Genomic DNA, 16,786 nt, shown 5'->3' on the forward strand with positions numbered 1-16,786 from the left:
TTGGGCTGTAGGCCCCAGGAAAGCTTTGGAAGCTCTAGGGCTTATTGAAGAAATCATGTGACTGTCACATGCTTAAGGTTTGTAATGTATGACTGCCTTACAAGAAAAATAAAGTCATGCATTTGAAAATGAAGCCAGTGTGTTAGATTCCAGAAGAATTGATACTTGTGTTCTTTGTAAGGGACAGAAAATGAGAATCCATTGCTCTCTTTGAGTCATCTTTTTGATCTGTAGAGAAAAAAAATTTTACCCTGCAGTTCAATTCTCCTTCCTGCATCCTTTCTGTTAGAACTAGTTTCATGGAAGTTGTCTTCCTGAGAGGATTTCAGAAAACATATTCTGAACAGGTATGCACTGTAGATCTTTTGAAAGCCTTGAATGTACATCTCCTAATAAGATTGATGGCTTTTAAAATTCAGAGGCAGGAAGTCTTGCCTGCTGGTGTGATGTGGTGGTGCATTGTTTCTCTACCCAAACTTGGCAGAGTGTTTCGCCGTTTTTATCCAAAATTTCCTTGTTAGATACATCATTTGCTTACCCTGTAGCACCTCCAGCCATTAGATTAAAGTAATGGACAAAGATTTCCTTGAGCTGTAGTGCAGAATAGTTTGGTAAATAATTTACTCACCTGGTTTTAAATCTATTTCTTTTGCTACCCTAAGTTTCTGCTCAGAGATGGGATGTCAAGCTGACTTAGATCCTTTTAGTTAGAAAGCTTCTTAAAAGCCATCTAGCCCACCCCTTCAACTCTATACCTGGTGAAGCAAAACCACAGGGGAGCTGAAGGGCTTTTGCCCTTCCCTACACTGCAGGCTAGGTAGGGGTAGAGCCAGGACCACCCACATCTTCCCTTCTTTTAGGTGACAGGCCAGCTCTGCCCTCTGAGGCAGTCAATGAAGGTAAATGGGTGATCTGTCTTCTTTATCTGGTGAACATTTTGATAAGATTTCTTTGCAATTTAGAGAGCATATTTAGTTTTATTTTATCTTGGGTGAGAAGAATGTTATTTTAAGATGCATTTATATAAATTACCATTGTGTTTCATCAGGAGGGAAAAGAAGACTTCGTAGCAAACCAAAATTGTTTTTTTGGAATGCAGATGTAATTGTGAAGCAGAATAAGTCCCAATATGTGTACACTCTGGATCTTAGGTCCAGTTGCTAAATTTTTAAGCCTAATATTTTAACCTAACATTTTGATCACCAGCAGTGTTCCTTTTGTCATTTAGTTATAGACTTTCCTGGGTTTGGCATAGTAGCATTCTGTGAGATGATATATTTGCTTTTCTTGAAAACCAATTCTTATGAATTGAAGTAGCTGAGTTCCTCTATGTTTGTCATATTTACTAAAGTACCTGGCAAAAAATGCACCAAAACCTAAAGCAGAGGCTTTATGTAAATGCTTATGAATTTGTATTGTTAATATAATTGTCAACCCACTTATAATTTGTGCAATACTGTATACATATAGAGACTGAGATGCCAATAAAAAAGTAGCCTATTTGTGATCATAATATATATATATACACATATATATATATATATATAGAGAGAGACAAATAACAATGAAAATGCAAAGATCAAAAACCTATGGGGTGGAATGCATACCTCTCCACAGATGCATTGGGAATGCACCGAAGGACACAATAATTCCCACAGAGAACCAGCTGAACACCAGCAGACAGCCTCAGACACCAGAAAGGACCACAAGGAGCCCGACATAACCGGTAGGGAGGCATCTATAATGGCTCAAAGAAGGTGAAGCGGCAGAGCTGTGGCAGACGGGAGGGAGTGAGAAACAAACGGAGGGTCCACACTGCAGTTCAGCGTTCCCGGACCAGGACGTTGATCCACAGCTGAACAGAGGGTTCAGCAGCGGGAGCGTGGGAACCGGAGAGCTGGTTCAGGGTGAGAAACATTGTTGCCAATAAGGTGACAGACTGAGAGGACAGGAGGGAAGAGGTCCGCGGCGAGGAGTGCCTGCCCCTGAGAGCTGCCTGGACATGATGGCGGCTGGAAGCTGTGGGCTCATGGGTGGGGGGGAGGAGCCGTGGGCATAGCCTCTCTCTCTCTTTTGGGGACTCTGCAGCAGGCAGTGGAGAGACGCCCTGTGGACCACCTAAGGTGCTCAGGGATAACAAGCAGCCTCAGGCACTTGGGCGGAGCTAGATTAAAACCCCTTGGAACACCAGCAGCAGGGAGGCTGCTGAGAAAAAAAACAAACAAACAAAAAACCCAAGAGAGGCCCAACTCTGAGACTTTCTGTTTACACCTGAGCCACCAAGGTCCCTCTGCAACAGGCACCTCCAAGCCCGACTGAAACAACAGTGCGCCACTGCTCACTCACTCCCAGGGGAAGGAGACACTATTGTACCCTCTCCCTCCCCACACACCAACGCTTACAGAGGAACAATAAAGGAACCTCTTATGGTCACAGAATAATGCAAAAAAACCCAAGGCGAGTAGAAGGACACTTACAGCTGAGACTCTAAGGAAACAGAAATATTAGTATCGATCCTATTGAACTGGTCCATTCTGGGATTAGTTCTGGATTTTTTTTTTTCTCTCTCTTTTTTTTTTTTTTTTTTAATTAATTATGATCTCAGTCCTAAGAGATCTACAAGTTTTATAACATAATTTTTAAATGATATTTTTTATTCTATTTTCATTTTTTTGCCTTTTTATATACTTTTATGTCTAGATAAGTTTTTGGTAGTATGGACAATATATCTCTCATACTTTCCTTTCATCCCTATCTTTTATATATTTCTATTCCTTTCTTTTTATTTCCATATTCCCAACCACACTATGCTTTTTTGTTCCCCTTTCTTCCAGCTATTTTAAGTTTATTTTATCTTAACATACTTATAAGCAACACTATCGATCTGCTCAGACTCCTTGCTCTATTCTCCAGATGATGTACCACCATGGTATTTAATATAGGGCTTTTGTCTTTATCTTAGTCCTTAGTACAACCATCTAATTTCATTCTGAGAATCTCCATTCTGTCTGGTGGTACTCTAGCTCTTTTCTATATTTGATCCTAGCTTACAAAATCTCCCTGGATTAATGTTTGTATGTGTAAGGTGTTATCTGTTTGTTTGCTTTTGCTTTTGTCTCTGATTTGTTCTGCTTCAGTTGGCAATTTCTGTTGGGTTTCTCTTTGAATACCTGATAGCACACAGGGGTTCTGTCAGGTCTTTCCAGAGCCTTATGTCCTAAAGGATTCAGTAATTGTGTGTCTTATACATGCATGTGTTTCCTAGACTTAGTATTTGCTTAATCCAATACTTGGACATTAGTCTGAGGCTTGGACAGTTTTCTATAAACACCTCTATCACCAGGACAATAAACCCCAAAAGTGTGGACAACCATGAGGAAACAAACAAACACCATGCAGGCAAAAGAGCAGGGAAAAAACCCACAAGACCAAATAAATGAGGAGGAAAAGGGAAAAATGCCTGAAAAAGAATTCAGAATAATGATAGTAAAAATGATACAAAATCTCAATAACAAAATACAGAAAGTACAATGAACAGTTCATAAAAACTAAGAAAAACAAACAGCAACGGATAACAAAATAACTGAAATTAAAAATACTCTAGATGCTATAACCAGCAGAATGACTGAGGCAGAAGAACGAAAAAGTGAGCTGGAAGATAGAATGGGGGAAATAAATGCCACAGAGCAGGAAAAAGAAAAAAGAATTAAAAGAATAGAAGACAGTCTCAGAGACCTCAGTGATAACATTAAGCATACCAAATTCGAATTATAGGCATCCCAGAAGAAGAAGAAATCAAAAAAGGGTCTGAGAAAATATTTGAAGAGGTTCTAGTGGAAAACTTCCCCAACATGGGAAAGCAAATAATTAACCAAGTCGAAGAAGCACAGAGAGTCCCATACAGAATAAACCCAAGGAGAAATACACCAAGGCACATATTAATCAAACTAAGGTCAATTAAACACAAATAAAAAATATTAAAAGCAGCAAGAGAAAAGCAACAAATAACATATAAGGTAAAACCCATTAGGATAACAGCTGACCTTTCTACAGAAACTCTGCAGGCCAGAAGGGAATGGCAGGATATACTGAAAGTCCTGAAAGAGAGAAACCTACAGCCAAGAATACTCTACCCAGCAAGAATCTCATTCAGATTTGAGGGAGAAATCAAAAGCTTTCCAGACAAGCAAAAGTTAAGAGAATTCAGCACCACCAAACCAGCCTTACAACAACTGCTAAAGGAACTTCTCTAAGTAGGAAACACAAGAAAAGGAAAACACCTACAAATACAAACCCAAAACAATTAAGAAAATGGTAATTGGAACACACGTGTCAATAATCACCTTAAATGTAAATGGGTTAAATGCTCCAACCAAAAGACACAGATTGGCTGAATGGATACAAAAACAAGACCCTTCTATATGCTGCCTACAAGAAACCCACTTCAGACCAAGGGATACATATAGACTGAAAGTCAAGGGATGGAAAAAGATATTTCATGCAAATGGAAGTCAAAAGAAAGCTGGAGTAGCAATACTCATATCAGACAAATTAGACTTGAAAGTAAAGACTATTACAAGAGACAAGGAAGGAAACCACATAATGATCAAGGGATCCGTTCAAGAAGAACATATCACAATGGTAAATATCTATGCTCCCAAAATAGGAGCACCTCAATACATAAGGCAAATGCTAACAGCTATAAAAAGGGACATCAACAGCAACAAATTAAAAGCAGGAGACTTGAACACCCCACTTACATCAATGGACAGATCATCCAAACAGAAAATCAATAAAGACACACAAGCTTTACATGACATATTAGATGATCTTGACTTAATTGATATTTATAGGACATTCCATCCAAAAACGACAGAATACACTTTCTTCTCAAGCGCACATGGAACATTTTCCAGGATAGATCACATCTTGGGTCACAAATCAAACCTCAGCAAATTCAAGAAAATTGAAATCATATCAAGCATCTTCTCAGACCACAACGCCGTGAGACTAGATATCAATTACAGGAAAAAAACTGCAAAAAATACAAACACATGGAGGCTAAACAATTCACTCTTAAACAACCAAGAAATCAAAGAGGAAATCAAAAAAATTTAGAAACAAACGACAATGAAAACACAAAAACCCAAAACCTATGGGACGCAGCAAAAGCAGTTCTAAGAGGGAAGTTTACAGTGATACATTCCTACCTTAAGAAACAAGAAAATTATCAAATAAGCAACCTAACCTTACACCTCAAACAATTAGAAAAAGAAGAACAAGGAACCCCAAAGTGAGCAGAAGGAAAGAAATCATAAAGATCAGATCAGAAACAAATGAAAAAGAAAGGAAGGAAGCCATAGCAAAAATAAATAAAAGTAAAAGCTGGTTCTTTGAGAAGATTAACAAAATTGATAAACCATTAGCCAGACTCATCAAGAAAAAAAGGGAGAAGATGCAAATCAACAGAATTAGAAATGACAAAGAAGTAACAACGGACACCTCAGAAATACAAAAGATCATGAGAGACTACTACAAGCAACTCTATGCCAATCAATTGGATAACCTGGAAGAAATGGATACATTCTTAGAAAAATACAATCTTCCAAGACTGAACCAGGAAGAAATAGAAACCATGAACAGACCAATCACAAGTACAGAAATTGAGACAGGGATTAAAAATCTCCCAACACACAAAAGCCCAGGACCAGATGGGTTCACAGGTAAATTCTATCAAACATTTTGAGAAGAGCTAACACCTATCCTTCTCAAACTCTTCCAAAATATTGCAGAAGGTGGAACACTCCCAAACTCATTCTACGAGGCTACCATCACGCTGATACCAAAACCAGGCAAAGATGTCACAGAAAAAGAAAATTACAGACCAATATCACTGATGAATATAGATGTAAATATCCTCAACAAAATACTAGCTAACAGACTCCAACAGCACATTAAAAAAATCATACACCATGATCAAGTGGGGTTTATCCCTGGGATGCTAGGATTCTTCAATATATGCAAATCAATCAACGTGATACATCATATCAACAAATTGAAGGATAAAAACCATATGATCATCTCAATAGATGCAGAAAAAGCTTTTGACAAAGTTCAATATCCATTTATGATAAAAGCTCTCCAGAAAATGGGCATGAAGGAAATTATCTCAACATAATAAAAGCCATATATGAGAAACCAAAAACCAACATCATTCTAAATGGGGAAAAACTGGAAGAATTTTCCCTCTAAGAACAGGAACAAGACAAGGGTGTCCACTCTCACCACTGTTATTCAACATAGTTTTGGAAGTTTTAGCCACAGCAATCCGAGAAGAAAAAGAAATCAAAGGAATCCAAATTGGAAAAGAAGAAGTAAAATTGTCACTCTTTGCAGATGACATGATATTATATATAGAAAACCCTAAAGACTCTACCAGAAAACTGCTAGCACTATTTGATGAGTTTAGTAAAGTATCAGGATACAAAATGAATGCACAGAAATCTCTTGCATTCCTATACACTAACAATGGAAGAGCAGAAAGAGAAATGAAGGAAACTCTCCCATTCACCATTGCAACAAAAAGAATAAAATACCTAGGAATAAACCTGCCTAAGGAGGCAAAAGATCTGTATGCAGAAAACTTTAAGACATTAATGAAAGAAATCAAAGACGACACAAACAGATGGAGGGACATACCATGTTCCTGGATTGGAAGAATCAACATCGTGAAAATGACTGTACTACCCAAAGCAACTTACAGATTCAATGCAATCCCCATCAAATTACCAATGGCATTTTTCACAGAACTAGAGCAAAAAAATCTTATGATTTGTATGGAAACGCAAAAGACCCCGAATAGCCAAAGCAATCTTGAGAAGGAAAGCCGGAGTTGGTGGAATCAGGCTTCCTGACTTCAAACTATACTACAAGGCCATAGTGATCAAGACAGTATGGTACTGGCACAAAAATAGAAAGGAAGATCAATGGAATAGAATAGAGAACTCAGAAGTAAGCCCAAACACATATGAGCACCTTATCTTTGACAAAGGAGGCACGAATATACAATGGAAAAAAGACAGCCTCTTCAATAAGTGGTGCTGGGAATATTGGACAGCAACATGTCAAAGAATGAAATTAGAACACTTCCTAACACCATACACAAAAATAAACTCCAAATGGATTAAAGACCTACATGTAAGGCCAGACACTGTAAAACTCCTAGAGGAAAACATAGGCAGACCACTCTATGACATCCATCAAAGCAAGATCCTTTTGGACCCACCTCCTAGAATCATGGAAATAAAATCAAGAATAAACAAATGGGACCTCATGAAACTTAAAAGCTTTTGCACAGCGAAAGAAACCATAAACAAGACTAGAAGGCCACCCTCAGAATGGGAAAAAATAGTTGCCTATGAAACAATGGACAAAGGATTAACCTCCAAAATATACAAGCAGCTCATGCAGCTTCATACCAAAAAAGCAAATAACCCAATCCACAGATGGGAGGAAGACCTAAATAGACACTTTTCCAAAGAAGACATACAGATGGCCAACAAACACATGAAAAGATGCTCAACATCACTCATCATCAGAGAAATGCAAGTCAAAGCCACAATGAGGTATCACCTCACACCAATCAGAATGGCCATCATCACAAAATCTAGAAACAACAAATGTTGGAGAGGGTGTGGAGAAAAGGGAACTCTCCTGCACTGTTGGTAGGAATGTAGGTTGGTACAGCCACTATGGAAAACAATTTGGAGGTTCCTTAAAAAACTACAAATAGAACTACCATATGATCCAGTCATCCCACTCCTGGGCATATACCCAAAGAAAACCATAATCCCAAAAGAAACTTGTGCCATAATATTTATTGCAGCACTATTTACAATAGCCAGGACATGGAAGCAACCTAAATGCCCTTCAACAAATGAATGGATACAGAAGATGTGGCATATATACACAATGGGATATTACTCAGCTATAAAAAGATATGAGATGGAGCTTTATGTAATAAGGTGCATAGACCTAGAGTCTGTCATGCAGAGTGAAGTAAATCAAAAAGAGAAAGACAAATATTGTATGCTAACTCATATATATGGAATCTAAAAATGGTACTGATGAACTCAGTGACAAGAACAAGGACTCAGGTGCAGAGAATGGACTATGTAATACTATCTTACATATTAATTGTAGGAACATAGTTTTTTACAAAGACGGTAATTCAGTTTTTGACTCCACAACATATAAGATTTCTCCAAGCCTGATGAAGACAAATTCATTCCACTTATGCTAACACTGAACATCAGCTATTTCAAAGCCCTCTGCTGAATGCTGCAGTAGATAAAAATGTAAAGAAGTTACAAAATATGCTCTCAAGTAGCATACAGTCTTGCAGAAGTTATAAGAAACATACAGTAACATACACATATTCTTGTGTTTGAACAGGTAGATATCTGCAAAAATCAGGGGTGAGATTCTAAAATGGTGAAAGAGGCACTTACAAGGTTTTTAATTGAGATACAGTGGAATAAGTTCAATAAACTGTGATAAGCATGGTCTACTCAGAAAATAAAATCTATGTGTTTCAGTAGCTTGAGAATTTGACATGTCAAGGGATTACAAAACAGAATTTGGTAAATTATTGTTAAATCTTTCATATTGATGTCCTATTCAACAGATGAAAATCCAACTTCATTTAAGCTAAGGTCATGATTCATAAAAAGAAATCCTGCTTAATTCATTTCACACCTCCTCTTTCTCATTTGTAGTTATGATTTCTCAGTTTAATGTTTTGTTAGGAAATGAATAAACTTGTCAAAGGGGATTACATAATAAATGGGATATAAAAAATATAATCAGACACTTGCATTTATCAAAAAGTATCATTTCAATCTTTGAATGCAGCTGGTGAAAACATCAATTTTTTTTCCTATGAAATTATATTGCCAACTAAATATAAGTGATGCTAAGAAACCCATATGATTGTTTCCAATTATGGATAGAGGTAAGCCAAAGAGACAAATTAATATCAGATTATATTTGAGCAAAGAGGCAATTTTTGAAGAGTGGGAAAATATTATTCACCTTGATTGTACTTTGCATAAAATTACTACAGGCTGACAGTATTTGCATGAGAATTTAGCTCTTTAGTACAGGAAGTATGTTGGAAGAGGTGAAGAAATTGGATTGGACAAGTAAGGTTTGTAGTGTGGCTGGGATCATAAAAATAGATGGAAGGCAAATGTACTGTGTGATACATTGTCTCATACAGACTGAGCTCTCCAAACAACTCATTTATTTAAAAGAAGCAAAATCATCTAAAATACCTAGAGCTACAATGGAAATCATAGCTGTGGCAGAACACCCTTCTCTTACGATGATTCTTGCAGTTAATCCTTTACTGTACAATATGAGCTATGTTGCTTATTTAGCATATTAATTTGCAGATATCACATGCAGCTATATTAAGGAAGTACCCAAATTAAGTAGGAAGAATGTTGTCTAGCTTTGGCTTAGTGAAATGTGCATGATCAATCACCTCCTATAATTCAGAGTAGCTAATATCCCAGCTGTGTGAAAGAAAATAAATAATATATATCACTGGAATAGGCTGGACAAAACAGGTGGGACAAAACAGTTTTAGCAGTGAGTGGGAAATAAAAGGAGTAAATTGGTATTTTACATTTTACAATCTTGCTATTTCATTACAGACATAAAATATAGGCCCCGGAATAATTACACTCATTCATTGTCCAAACTTTTAGAAGACAACTTTTATATGCTAGACACTTGGCTAGATGTTAGGATGCAAAAACAAATAAGATATAATTTATTTCTGCGTGAAGTTCATAGAACAATATGAGACAGAGACAGAGATTGGGGTGGAGGGGTGTTATATGTGCTCTAGAATATTGTAGTATAAATCTGGGTTTAAAGGCTGATTCAGATATTTTCTTTCTTAAGGACCTTGAGAAAGTTGCTTAAGCTTTCTGGGGCTCAAGTTTTCCATCAGTAAAATGAGGATAATATAACTTTCACATAGAGTCAGTTAGGAGGCACTTGCTTTGAGAAGACAATGAGTTTAATGATGTGGATGGATCTCAAAGGAGGCCCTGAAGGTAAATACATTGACTTTGGAAGATATGGGTACATAAATTATAAAAAGGCTCCAGGAAAACAGTATAATAAAAAGAGAAAAAAGCTGAGAACACATTCTTGATAACACTAACATTTGTGGGGCTGGTAAACAGAAGAAAAGAAACCAGCAAAGAATAACAAGAGGCAAGAGAAATCTATGGAGAATCAGCATAGATTGGAGGAATGGAGGCTGAGGAAGAATCATAGGCTCTGACTTAGATGTCAGGTTCAAAACAAAGATGGGAAGAGATGCTTGATGCCAATTTCACTGATGTTCTTTAGTATTTCACTGACAATATCATTGCAGAGAGAGGAATGTGGAGAAGTAACAGGGTATGATAAAATGAGCACTGGACTAGGAATCAAAAGAATTACTATTGATACTAGCTGTCACTTGAAATTATCATTTTACCTTCTCTCGTTCTTAATTTCCTCACTTATGACAGTAGGATGATAACTATTCTCTCAACTACGCTTATCAGGATAAAAGAAAAAGTATTGGGTTGCCCAAAAGTTTCATTTATTTTTTTCCCATAAGATGGCTCTAGTAGCATTTAGTTGTCTTTAACTTCATTCGAAACAATTTTGTTAGATTGTGTGTGACAGCTGTCATATCAGCATACATTTAAAGAAAGACATCAATATTGCTGAATGTTTGTGTAGCCATTTTAATATTGAAGATGGAAGAAAAAAAGCAAGATTTTTGGCATATTATGCTTTATTGCTTCAAGAAAGGTAAAAATGCAACCAAAATGCCAAAAAACCTTTGTGCAGTATAGGGAGAAGGTGCTGTGACTAACAGAATGTATCAAAAGTGGTTCATGAAGTTTTGTGCCAGAGATTTCTCCCTGGATGATAACCCACAGTCAGGTAGAGTGGTTGAAGTTCATAGTGAACAAATCAAGACATTAATTGAGAAAAACCAATGTTATACCATGTGGGAGATAGCTGACATACTCAAAATATCCAAATGAAGTGTTGAAAATAATTTGCACCAGCTTGTAATCACTTTGATGTTTGGGTTCCACATAAGTTAAGCTAAAAGAACATTTTTGACCGTATTTCTGCATGTGATTCTCTGCTTAAACATATTGAAAACATTCCATTTTTTAAGATTTATTTTATTATTTATTTATTTTTATTATTGGCTGCATTGGATCTTCGTTGCTGTGCACGGGCTTTCTCTAGTTGTGGTGAGTGGGGGCTACTCTTCATTGCGGTGCACCAGTTTCTCATTGCAGTGGCTTTTCTTGTTGTGGAGCACTGGCTCCGGGAGTGCAGACTTCAGTAGTTGTGGCACACAAGCTCAGTAGTTGTGGCTTGTGGGCTCTAGAGTGCAGGCTCAGTAGTTTTGGTGTATAGGCTTAGTTGCTCTACAGCATGTGGGATCTTCCTGGACCAGGGAACAAACCCGTGTCCCCTGCATTGGCAGGCTGATTCTTAAACACTGTGCCACCAGGGAAGCCCAACATTCTGTTTTTAAAACAAATCGTGACAGGTGATGAAAAGTGGATACTATACAATAATGTGGAATGGAAGAGATTGTGGGGCAAGCAAAATGAACCACCACTCAACCACACCAAAGGCCTGTCCTCATCCAAAGAAGGTGATTTTGTGTATATGGTGGGATTGGAAGAGAGTCCTCTATTATGAGCTCCTTCCAGAAAACCAAATGATTATTTCCAGCAAGTACTGCTTCAAATTAGACCAACTGAAAGCAGCACTTGATGAAAAGCACCCAGAATTAGTCAACAAGAAATGCATAATCTTCCATCAGGTTAATGCAAGACCACATGTTTCTTTGATGACCATGCAAAAACTGTTACATCCTGGGTGGGAAGTTCTGGTTCATCTGCCGTATTCACCAGATATTGCACCTTTGAATTTCCATTTATTTGGGTCTTTACAAAATTCCCTTGATGGAAAAAATTTCAATTCTCTGGAAGACTGTAAAAGGCACTTTTGAATTCTTTGTTCAAAAGGATAAAACGTTTTAGGAAGATGGAACTATGAAGTTCCTGAAAAATGGCAGAAGGTTGTGGAACAAAAGGGTGAATACATTTTTCAATTAAGTTCCTGGTGAAAATGAAAAATGTGTCTTTTATTGTTACTTTAAAACAGAAGACACTTTTTGGTCAACACAATATGCTAAAATGATCTTTAAGTAAAAAATAACTATAAATTTCAAGATATTAATGATATAACAAAGTATAATCATTATTAAAATGCTACATATTATAAGATACTTAAAGTATACCTTTAATTCAGATCTGAGAATAAAAATCATCAGTTGTTTTGATTTAGGTTCTATTGTTAGCTCTCTCCTTTCCACCTGGCCTTGGGATACCCCTCTACATATGCATGGTCTTTGTACTATGCTGATACAACATATTATGAGTAGTCAATAAGCCAACTGCTTTGAATAGGCAATCCAACAATCATTTCAAAATTCCTAAAATATAGTTTATTAAATCTGAATCTAAAACACAAATATTTAGACTAAATAGGGAAAATAATTTCTTATCACATAGAATTTAGAATCACTTTTCAAGTTTCAGAACATATAAGAAGTTTTTCTTTTTTTTGGGGGGGGGTACACCAAGTTCAATCATCTGTTTTTATACACATAACCCCGTATTCCCTCCCTTCTTTGACTCCCCCTCCTCGATTCCCCCAACCCTCCCTGCCCCAGTCCTCTAAGGCATCTTCCATCCTCTAGTTGGACTCCCTTTGTTATACAACAACTTCCCACTGACTATTTTACACTTGGTAGTATATATATGTCTGTGCTACTCTCTCGCTTCGTCTCAGTTTCCCCTTCACCCCCCGCCCCCTCCCATACCTCGAGTTCTCCAGTCCATTCTCTGTATCTGCGCCCTTGTTCTTGTCACTGAGTTCATCAGTACCATTTTTAGATTCCGTATATGTGAGTTAGCATACAATATTTGTCCTTCTCTTTCTGACTTACTTCACTCTGTATGACAGACTGTAGTTCTATCCACCTCATTACATATAGCTCCATCTCATCCCTTTTTAGAGCTGAGTAATATCCCATTGTGTATATATGCCACATCTTCTGTATCCATTCATTTGTTGACGGGCATTTAGGTTGCTTCCATGTCCTGGCTATTGTAAATAGTGCTGCAATAAATATTATGGCACAAGTTTCTTTTTGGATTATGGTTTTCTTTGGGTATATGCCCAGGAGTGGGATGACTGGATCATATGGTAGTTCTATTTGTAGTTTTTTAAGGAACCTCCAAATTGTTTTCCATAGTGGCTGTACCAACTTACAGTCCCCTCAACAGTGCAGGAGAGTTCCCTTTTCTCCACACCCACTCCAATATTTGTTGTTTCTAGATTTTGTGATGATGGCCATTCTGATTGGTGTGAGGTGATACCTCATTGTGGCTTTGACTTGCATTTCTCTGATGATGAGTGATGTTGAGCATCTTTTCATGTGTTTGTTGGCCATCTGTATGTCTTCTTTGGAGAAATGTCTATTTAGGTCTTCTACCCATTTGTGGATTGGGTTGTTTGGTTTTTTGGTATTAAGCTGCATGAGCTGCTTGTATATTTTGGAGGTTAATCCTTGGTCCGTTGTTTCATAGGCAACTATTTTTTCCCATTCTGAGGGTTGCCTTTTAGTCTTGTTTATAGTTTCTTTCGCTGTGCAAAAGCTTTTAAGTTTCATGATGTCCCATTCATTTATTCTTAATTTTATTTCCATGATTCTAGGAGGTGGGTCCAAAAGGATCTTGCTTTGATGGATGTCATAGAGTGTTCTGCCTATGTTTTCCTCGAGGAGTTTTACAGTGTTTGGCCTTACATATAGGTCTTTAATCCATTTGGAGTTTATTTTTGTGTATGGTGTTAGGAAGTGTTCTAATTTCCTTCTTTTACATGTTGCTGTCCAATTTTCTCAGCACCACTTATTGAAGAGGCTGTCTTTTTTCCATTGTATACTCGTGCCTCCTTTGTCAAAGATAAAGTGCCCATATGTGTTTGGGCTTACTTCTGAGTTCTCTATTCTATTCCATTGATCTTCCTTTCTATTTTTGTGCCAGCACCATACTGTCTTGATCACTGTGGCCTTGTAGTATAGTTTCAAGTCAGAAAGCCTGATTCCACCAACTCCATTTTTCCTTCTCAAGATTGCTTTGGCTATTCGGGGTCTTTTGTGTTTCCATACAAATCATAAGATTTTTTGCTCTAGTTCTGTGAAAAATGCCATTGGTAATTTGATGGGGATTGCATTGAATCTGTAAATTGCTTTGGGTAGTACAGTCATTTTCACTACGTTGGTTCTTCCAATCCAGGAACATGATATGTCCCTCCGTCTGTTTGTGTCGTCTTTGATTTCTTTCATTAATGTCTTAAAGTTTTCTGCATACAGATCTTTTGCCTCCTTAAGCAGGTTTATTCCTAGGTATTTTATTCTTTTTGTTGCAATGGTGAATGGGAGAGTTTCCTTCATTTCTCTTTCTGCTCTTCCATTGTTAGTGTATAGGAATGCAAGAGATTTCTGTGCATTCATTTTGTATCCTGATACTTTACTAAACTCATCAATTACTGCTAGAGTCTTTAGGGTTTTCTATGTATAATATCATGTCATCTGCAAAGAGTGACAATTTTACTTCTTCTTTTCCAATTTGTATTCCTTCTATTTCATTTTCTTCTCTTATTGCTGTGGCTAAAACTTCCAAAACTATGTTGAATAATAGTGGTGAGAGTGGACACCCTTGTCTTGTTCCTGTTCTTAGAGGGAATCTTCCAGTTTTTCCCCATTGAGAACGATGTTGGCTTTTGGTTTTTCATATATGACTTTCATTATGTTGAGGTAATTTCCTTCTATGCCCATTTTCTGGAGAGCTTTTATCATAAATGGATATTGAACTTTGTCAAAAGCTTTTTCTGCATCTATTGAGATGATCATATGATTTTTATCCTTCAAGTTGTTGATATGATGCATCACATTGATTGATTTGCGTATATTGAAGAATCCTTGCATCCCAGGGATAAACCCCACTTGATCATGGTGTATGATTTTTTTCATGTACTGTTGGAGTCTGTTAGCTAGTATTTTGTTGAGGATTTTTGCATCTATATTCATCAGTGATATTGGTCTGTAATTTTCTTTTTTTTGTGACATCTTTGCCTGGTTTTGGTATCAGCGTGATGGTAGCCTCATAGAATGAGTTTGGGAGTGTTCCTCCTTCTGCAATATTTTGAAAGAGTTTGAGAAGGATAGGTGTTAGCTCTTCTCAAAATGTTTGATAAAATTTGCCTGTGAACCCATCTGGTCTTGGGCTTTTGTGTGTTGGGAGATTTTTAATCCCTGTCTCAATTTCCGTCCTTGTGATTGGTCTGTTCATATGTTCTATATCTTCCTGGTTCAGTCTTGGAAGATTGTATTTTTCTAAGAATGTATCCATTTCTTCCAGGTTATCCAATTGATTGGCATAGAGTTGCTTGTAGTAGTCTCTCATGATCTTTTGTATTTCTGAGGTGTCCGTTGTTACTTCTCCTTTTTCATTTCTAATATTGTTGACATATAAGAAGTTTTAAAGGATTTAAATCAAACCATAGAATAACTGAGAGGAATTGACATGTACATAACATTTATTTTTCCCACTTCACCTATCTCATATGCTATTTTCTTTTTTTAGCCATTATTTCTTTCTTTTATTTTTTATTTAATTTTTATTTTAAGCTCTTTATTGGAATATAATTGTGTTACACTGTTGTGCCAGTTTTTTGCTGTACAACAAAGTGAACCAGCTGTATTTATACATATATCCCCATATCTTCTCCTTCCTGTGACTACTTCCCACACTCTCTATCCCAACCACTTAAGTCATCACCCATCATTGAATTAATCTCCCTGTGTTATGCAGGAACTTCCCACAGGCTATCTATTTTACATTTGGTAGTGTATATATATATCAATGCTGCTCTTTCACTTAGTCCCAGCTTCCCCTTCAACCACCACCACGCATCCTCAAGTCTGTTCTCTACATCTGCATCTTTATTCTTGTCCTGTCAACGGGTTCATCAGTACCAATTTTTAGATTCCATATATATGAGTTAGCATATGGTATTTGTTTTTCTCTTTCTGGCTTACTTAGCTCTGTATGACAGACTCTAGGTTCATCCACCTTAATAAAAATAATTCAGTTTCATCCCTTTTTATGGCTGAGTAATATTCCATTGTATATATGTGCCATATCTTCTTTATCCATTCATCTGTTGATGGGCATTTAGGTTGCTTCCATATCCAGGCTATTGTAAATAGCACTGCAATGAAATTGTGGTAGATGTTTCTTTTTGGATTATGGTTTTCTCAAGATATATGCACAGGAGTGGGGTTAGTGGGTTGTATGGTAATTCCATTTTTAGATTTTTAAAGAACCTACATACTGCTCTCCATAGTGGCTGTACCAGTTTACATTCCCACCAACAGTGCAGGAGGGTTACCTTTTCTCCACATACTCTCCAGCATTTATTGTTTCTAGATTTTTTTGATGATGGTCATTCTGACCAGTATGAGGTGATACATCATTGTGGATTTGATTTCCATTTCTCTAATGATTAGTGATGTTGAGCATCTTTTCATGTGTTTGTTGGACTTCTGCATGTC

This window comes from Hippopotamus amphibius, chromosome 5, assembly GCF_030028045.1.
Source record: "Hippopotamus amphibius kiboko isolate mHipAmp2 chromosome 5, mHipAmp2.hap2, whole genome shotgun sequence".
NCBI classification, from domain to species: domain Eukaryota; kingdom Metazoa; phylum Chordata; class Mammalia; order Artiodactyla; family Hippopotamidae; genus Hippopotamus; species Hippopotamus amphibius.